Below are 7,852 nucleotides of genomic sequence, written 5' to 3'. Positions count from 1 at the left end.
TTATTATTTATTAATTTTGTATTATTTTCCATATGAACAACTGTAAACCCACTTTTGCTCCACCCTGTATTTCCTTCACTTATTTAGAATTACATTAGAGGGTGTTATAATTTTGCTTCAACTGGCAACATAATTTAGAAAAATCAAAAGAAGAAAAGGCTTAGTGGGTTTATTTTCTTCCTGTGTTCTTTCTTCCTTCCCAATATTCCAAGGTTTCTTATTTATCATTCCATTTCTGTTTAGAGAATTATCTTTAGCTATTCTATTAAGGTAGGCTTGATGGTGAAATCATATTAGTTTTCTTTCATCTGAAACTGTCTTTATTTCCGAAGAACGTTTTTGCTGGGTATAGGATTATGGTTTTGTAGTTCTTTCTGCCCTTGAAAAATAGTGTGCCACTTCTTCTGGCCTCCATAGTTTCTGATGAAGAATCTGCTGTCACTTGATTTTTTAATTTTTTTTTCTGCTATACATTAGGTGTCATTTTTTTCTGGTTGCTTTCAACTTTTTTTCTTTGTCTATGGTTTTCAAAAGTTTAATTATGATGTGTCATGGCATGGATTTCTTTGGGTTTATTTCATTTGGGGTTTGCTTAGCTTCTTTACTTTGTAGGTTAATGTCTTTCCAAAATTAGGAAGTTTTCAACCATTATTTCCTCAAGTACTTTTTCAGTCTTGCTCTCTTTTTTCTCTCCTTCTAGGGCTCTGACGACATGAATGTTAGGTATTGCATTATATTCCCATAGGTCCTTGGGGGGATCTCTGTTCAATTTTTTTAACCTATTTTTCTCTGTTGTTTAGTTGAGTAATTTCTCTTGTTCTATCTTCAAATTCACTGATTATTTCCTTGTTACCTCCATTTATCTGTTGAGCCTACACACTGAACTTGTAATTTTAGTTATTGTATTTTTCAGTTCCAAAACTTTCATTTCATTCTTCTTAACATCTTCTATTCTTTTGCTGAGACTTTCTGAGGCTTTTGACTTTTCCATTGGTTTTAGAATATTTGTAATTGCTCCTTTAAGCATTTTAGATGATGTTACTTTAAAATCTTTGTCATATAATTTTAATATGTCTGTCATTTTGCTTTTGACAACTACCACTTGCCTTCCTTCCTTCAGTTTGCAATATTCCTGATTCTTGGTATGATCAGTGATTTTTTAAAAAATTGGAACTGGTCTGTTTTGAATTTTGAGCCTCTGGATCTTATTTAAATATTCTGTTTTAGTTGACTTTTTCTGACACCGTTCTGGCAGGGAAAGGTGAGGGCACTGCCTCATTATTGCAAGGTAGAGGTAGAAGTCCAGGTTTCCCACTCAGTCTCCATTGACACCCAAGGGGCAGGTTCCTCATTGCTGTTGAGTGGAGGTGAGAGTTCTGGTTTCACATATGGTTTTCACTCACACTGGTTGGAATAGCCTTGTAAGCACTGGAAAATTATTGAAGTCTTGACTTTCTACTAGGTGTCTTCTGACACTAACCCATCAGGAAGGGGGCTCCTCATAACTTCCAAGTGGAGGTAGAAATATAAGCTCCTTATGTGGTCCCCAGTGCTATTCTGAGGATGGGGGAATCATTACTTGCCAGCGAGAATGAAATTTTTGGCTCCCTACTTGGCCTTCTCTGACACCATCTTGATTGGGGTACCTTGTTATAACCCCCCAAAATTGGAAACCAGGTTCCCTATTTACCTTTTGCTGGTGTGGGTGTAATGAGGCCACAGTGTTTTCTGTTATATTTGGCTGGAGTAGAGTGAATACTGACTAAATTTATTTTTCCTTACCAGGTTACCCCTTTCTTGGTCTTTTGGCAAGAAAGTTTGTGGTGTTTTTCTTTCTTCTGTCTTCTTCTATTGGTACTCCCAAGTTATCAGCTCCTTCAGCTCTTGAATATTTGAGGCAAGATGAAAATCCAAGGAGCTAGTATTGTGTTGTTCCTTGGATCCCAAGGTCCCTAACCAGTCTACTTTCTTCCTTCCCTATTTCAGAATCTTCTTTTAATTGTTTTTATATAGTGTACAAGTGTCCAGTGCTTTAGTTGTACTTAATAAGAATAGGGAAAAGTACATCTACTCTATCTTCTTGGAAGCAGAAGCCCAAAGTTGTACTTTTTAAAAGTTCCTCATGAGCAGATGCTCTTGTGTCCCTGGCATCTGGCTTTCAAATGATTTCTCATGGCACTATCTAGAATTTTTGTTATGTTGCCTGAAGTTTCACCAGTTAGAGTATCATTTAGGTTAACCAGGTTTTCCTGAAAAAATTAGACATACTTTAATTGAGCAGGTACTGGTTTTCCAAACCGCATTGAATAGAAGTTTTTATGGGGGAAAGGACAGAGAAGGACTACATGTATTTCTGTAGAATGTAGCAGTAATCCAGGGAGGGCAGTCTATCCGTATCCTCAAAATCACTTATGTCATTCTCATCTACCTCATGAGCTTCCACAAACTCTCTTTTTCCCACATCTTCTTCGTCATCTTCATCATCTTTATCCTTAGCATCTGACAAGTCACTCTCTGCTTCCTGCTGTTTCAGGGCCTTGTCGAAGGCACGAATGGAGAAGTTGTAGATGTCACCATATGTACCTTGTTTAAGTCTCTTCAGCAATTCCTTTTCAATGGCATTGTCCAGCTGAACAGCATTAATGCCTTTTCCTCTCTTCTTTTCCCCCTCTACTCCACCTTCTCATGCAAAGAAACAAGTTTTCTCTGTTGCTTTAGTGTAAATTTTTGAATTAGAATTAGGTACTGGGTAATTCTGGTGAATCTCTGCTTACACTTGTGTCAAATGAAACTGAGTCAGTAATTAGATTTTCATCTATTTGCACCAGTGCTTTCTCATAGCTTTTATGAAGCCCGACCCTTCCCAGAGATGCCTAGGAAAAGTTGCTCATTCTATCACCTTCATATACAAGCAGCACTGTCCTTTCTCTTCTTTGATAGTGGCATACTAACTGTTTGCCAGGGGAGAGGATGACTGGTTACACAGTCCAGTCAGGCTATATTTATTTCTGCAAAAGTTTTGTGTCTTAGTTCTTATTTTGAAGGAACAAAGTTGCTTGTTTCCTAGTGTATCCCAGATAACATCATTGGACTGCATGGTGTTAGCAATTCAGCATGAGAACCTGGCCAGATCCCAGAAGCAGCCATGCTTCTTCCTCATTTTTTATTTTTCAATTACACTTGACATACAATATTGTATTAGTTTTAGGTGTACAACCCAGTGATTAGACATTATATAACTTACTAAGTGATTGCCCCTATAAATCTAGTACTCACCTGACACCATACATAGTTATTATAATATTATTGACTATATTCTCTATGCTGCATTTTACATCCCACTGACTATTCTGTAACTACCAATTTGTACTTCTTAATCCCTTCACCTCTTCACCCATCCCCCCAACCTCCCTCCCATCTGGCAACCATCAAAATGTTCTCTGTATCTATGAGTCTGTTTCTGTTCTGTTTGCTCATTTATTTTGATTTTTAGATTCAATTGTTGATAAGTATGTATTGCCATTTTATTCGTTCATATTTTTTATCTTTCTTTTTCTTCTTTTTAAAAATTTATTTATTTTAATTTTATTTATTTATTTTTAAAAATTTTTCTTTATTGTTGAAAACACTACAGATGTCCCCTTCCCCCCCCATTGACCTCTTCCATCCTGCACCCACTCCAAGATCCTTTAACATTTCAGGTAATACTGGTTTGGTGGTGATGAACTCCTTTAGCTTTTCCTTGTCTGGGAAAGTCTGTAATGTCCTTTGATTTTAAATGATACCTTTGCTGGGTAGAGTAATCTTGGTTGTAGGTCCCTGCTTTTCATCACTTTGAATATTTCTTGCCACTCCCTTCTGGCCTGCAAAGTTTCTGTTGAGAAATCAGCTAACAGGCTTATGGGAGTTCCCTTGTAGGTAACTAATGGCTTTTCTCTTGCTACCTTTAAGATTCTCCCTTTGACTTTAACCTTTGGAATTTTAATGATGTTGTGTCTTGGTGTAGTCTCTTTGGGTTCATCTTGTTTGGGATGGTCTATGCTTCCTAGACTTCTATGTCTATTTCCTTCTACAAGTTATGGAAGATTTCTGTCAATATTTTTTCACATAGGTTTTCAATTTCTTACTCTTTCTCTTCGCCTTCTGGCATCCCCCATAATGCGAATGTTGGGCCTCTTGAAGTTGCTCCAGAGGCTCCTAACACTATTCTCATTTTTTTGGATTATTTTTTTTTTAGTTTTATTTTTTAATTTGCATAGTTAATACATGCACATGTCACTTCACTCAAAAGGCACTTAATGGCACAGTAAAAATTCTCTTTCCTATACCATATTTTGTTACCTAGTTTTCTCTGGAGGGAACCAGTGTTTCCAACTTCTAGATATATACAATACTCTCCTCTTGACCCTTAATGATTCTTTTTTCTTTTTGCTGTTCTGATTGGGTGATTTCTGCTTCCTTATCTTCCAAATCTCTGATTTGATCCTCTGCTTCATTTACTCCACTGTTTGAGAGATTTTAGGAAAGTCCAAAGTGTGAGCCAAGACAGGCCATTCATATGGAAAAGCCACTGGAATCAGCTTTGATGGTCCTGCAAGTTTGGTGGGGGCAGGTCTCAAGGAATCATTAAGGCAAGGCAAACAGTGATAGCCAGGTTGATAGAGACTCAGATGTGGGGCCTGTTGTGGGGGGAAAAGTAAAAATGCCTCTGCCAGCACTTTTTAAAAAAAATCTCCATTTGAGGATATGTGTTGTTTTTGTTTGTTTTTTTGTTTGTTTGTTTTACTGATTTTAGAGAGAGGGGAAGGAAGAGATGGGGGAGAGAAACATCAGTGTATGAGAGAAACATCAGTTGGTTGCCTCCTGAATACACCCCCAACAGGGATCAAACTACAACCTAGGTCTCTGACAGCACTTATGTCTGGCAGAAAGCTGCCCCTCCCCAGCTCTCACCCTGATGCCAAACAATTCAGTTCTTGCCCGTGTGTCCTTGGATCCTTTCAAGCTGCTGCCCCAGCATGCTGGAGCTCAGAGGGAGTGAGTTTGAGTAAGTTTGTGCTTTGGTCCTTTAAGAGGAATTGCCTGGGACTCCAGCAGCCTCCGTGTCACTCATCTACAATCCCTGATAGTTTTTACACCCAGGAGTGTGGGTATTTCTCTCCCTGGCTTTGAAACCATGGGCTGGAAGGCTTGGTGTGGGGCTGGGAACCTTCACTTCTCAGGAGGAAGATCCCCAGATGAGATAGCCTGCTGAGTTTTTTTAAATCTCCACCTGAGGATATATTTTATTGATTTTAGAGAGAGGAAGGGAGGAAGAGAGAGAGAAAGAAACATCAATGTGAGGGACAAACATCGATTGGTTGCCTCTCATATACAGCCCAACCGGGGACCAAACCCACAACCTAGGTATGTGCCCTGACTGGGAATTGAACCTGTGAACTTTCAGTTTATGGGACAACACTCCAACCAACTGAGCCACACCAACCAAGGCCCTCCCAATTTTTATATTCCACATGTGGGTGTGGGGCCAGCCCATTCCACATTTCTGGCCTTCCTACCAGTCTCCATGTGGCTTCTTTAAATCCCTAAATGTAGGACTTCCATTTAGTTAGATTTCAGGCTGTTCTAAATGATGGCTGTTTGGTAGTTTAGTTGTAATATTGATGTGATTGTGAGAGGCTTCGAGTACCGCATTTACCTATGCTTCCATCTTCACCAGAAGTTTCTAGTGTATTTTAAACTAGAATGAATAAATTCAGTGTCTGTCTGTTGGTAGATGTAGTAACAGGTAAAACTCAGGAGGTGTTGCTGGTCATGGTTTTCATCATGTAAAGGATGCTGATATGCAGCGAAAGAGAATGAAGCTAAAGTAAAGGCAGAAGCTGGGGTGAAAGACAGGACAGGAGCAGAGGTCAGAGAGAGATGGTGTTTTCCTAGGTTCAGTTGTTTTTGAGACCCAGCTGTGTCCCTGCAGAAAACCAGATCCCTCAGCTTTATCCCAGTATCCTTTCAGTAAGTTCAATTTTTTTTTTTTTTTTTTTTTTTTTTTGCCTAAGCTTGTCCAAGTTGAGTTTTTATATTGAGCAAACCCAAAGAGTACAGATTAATAAATGGACCACTCACTGAATAACAGTGTATTTTCAGAGTGGGTGTGTGAACGTGAGTGGTAGAACCACTAGAGCATTTAAGCAAAATAATACTATCATCAGATTTGTTTTGGGAAGATCACTGGTAGAAATTTACAAGAAAAGTTTGATGGGGCAAAAGTCTGGAAGTTGTGAGACTGGATGTCAGAGGAAGACCTCTTGAACTTCTAATTTTGCTTCAGCAAGTAGGAGTCAACTCCCAGAGAATAAAAACTTGGGTTATTAAAAAAGAACCTTAGGAGTAAACTAAACAAAATGAAACTGATTTTGAATATGAAATGATTCATTACACACACAAAACAACAACAACAGTGTCACATAAGTCTTTTATATGAACATTCTGTATCCTGTTTTAGATCACTTTAAAATGTTCTTTGCAACAGCTACTCTTTTAAAAATTATATGTATTTCTATTGATTTCAGAGAGAGGGAGGGAGAAGGAGAGGGAGAGAGAGAGAGAGAAACATCAATGATGAGTCATTGATCGTCTGCCTCCTGCACACCCCCTGCTGGGGATGGAGCCTGCAACCTGGGCTTGTGCCCTGACCAGGAATCGGACCTTGATCTCCTGGGTCATAGGTTGATGTTCAATCACTGAGCCAATCCGACTGGGTTGCAACTGCTACTCTTAAAGTAATATTGAGATCTGCCTCCTTCTCCTCCTCCTCTACAACTCTTTCCTATTATCCCACACATTCCTTCATTTTTCATTTCCTGGCTAATCCTGAACTAGGGTTACTAATTCAGGGCAAAATAGTTTCAGGTTTTAAGAAAGAGCACTTCCCTCTCAATAATCAGGATTTGTACAGAAATATTATTGTGGATTTTAATGGCAAAAATTCCAGATCACCTACTATCCAACATCTAGAATTGAATCACAAATATAGAAAGAGATCCAAGAATACTAATTAGCTGTCTAAGACTGCCAAAAAGCTAACTTGATATCATAAAAAATTCTATTGCATGGCATCTGTCTGTAATACTAGCCAAAGGGTTGTATAATGGGCAGTCACAATTGAAAATGACCTTTATTATGCTGAATTCATTTCTCTAATGCATCCATTTTCCCTCATCTTACATCCCAACAGTAATAATATACATGGAAATAAGTCCAAATTGAGATTCAAATTTCAGAATGTGAGATTCACAGGTGTGGTGGCGTTTCTCAGCTGAATGTGGGGGGTAGATGAGTAAGAAACCAGGAAAGATTTAACAAAGTCAGGAGCATTGTTCAGAAAATCAGACACGGGCTCAGCATGGGCAAGACTATCTGTATTAAAAAAGAATCTTCACATAATGCACCAAGAATGTAAGTGAGCAATATTCAGTTCAGGAAGAAAAGTTAACTCTAAGGACCAAAAGGCTGGCTTTACAGATAGGCCCCAAAATATCCTTCAGCACCTGTTTCTACCTTTTTAGTGTTGTACTTGTGTTGCCACGGGGGCCACACAACCATTTGGCTGCTGTTCATTTAGACTGGCTGTGTAGCTAGCAGAATGAGTCTTGGACTCAGAGTCAGGATAGCTAGGGTGGAGCTTTTCTTTGTAATGTCTGGGCCATGTCCAAAAATCACTTACCCATGAACTTTAGATTTGCAACTACAAAATGGGACTATAATCAGTGCACAACCTACTTTGTGGGGTTGTTAGGATCAAATGATAGAATGGATGTGGAAGGGCTTTGTCAGTTATAAAAGGCATTATAAT

The 7,852-nt window shown here is 38.7% G+C and overlaps 1 pseudogene across 1 annotated transcript; it reads right to left on the bottom strand.

Annotated features, from left to right (window-relative positions):
• Positions 1–2,341: 2,341 nt before the first annotated feature.
• LOC308551703 (protein MAK16 homolog pseudogene) lies at positions 2,342–3,097 on the bottom strand (annotated as a pseudogene). The gene has a single exon. The product of its transcript is annotated as a protein MAK16 homolog pseudogene (transcript).
• Positions 3,098–7,852: the final 4,755 nt, after the last annotated feature.

The sequence above is a fragment of the Miniopterus schreibersii genome, assembly GCF_964146895.1.
Source record: "Miniopterus schreibersii genome assembly, chromosome: X".
In the NCBI taxonomy this organism is placed as follows: Eukaryota; Metazoa; Chordata; class Mammalia; order Chiroptera; family Miniopteridae; genus Miniopterus; species Miniopterus schreibersii.
The sequence above is the reverse complement of the archived record's forward strand: the minus strand, read 5'-3'. Positions and strand labels throughout refer to the sequence as shown.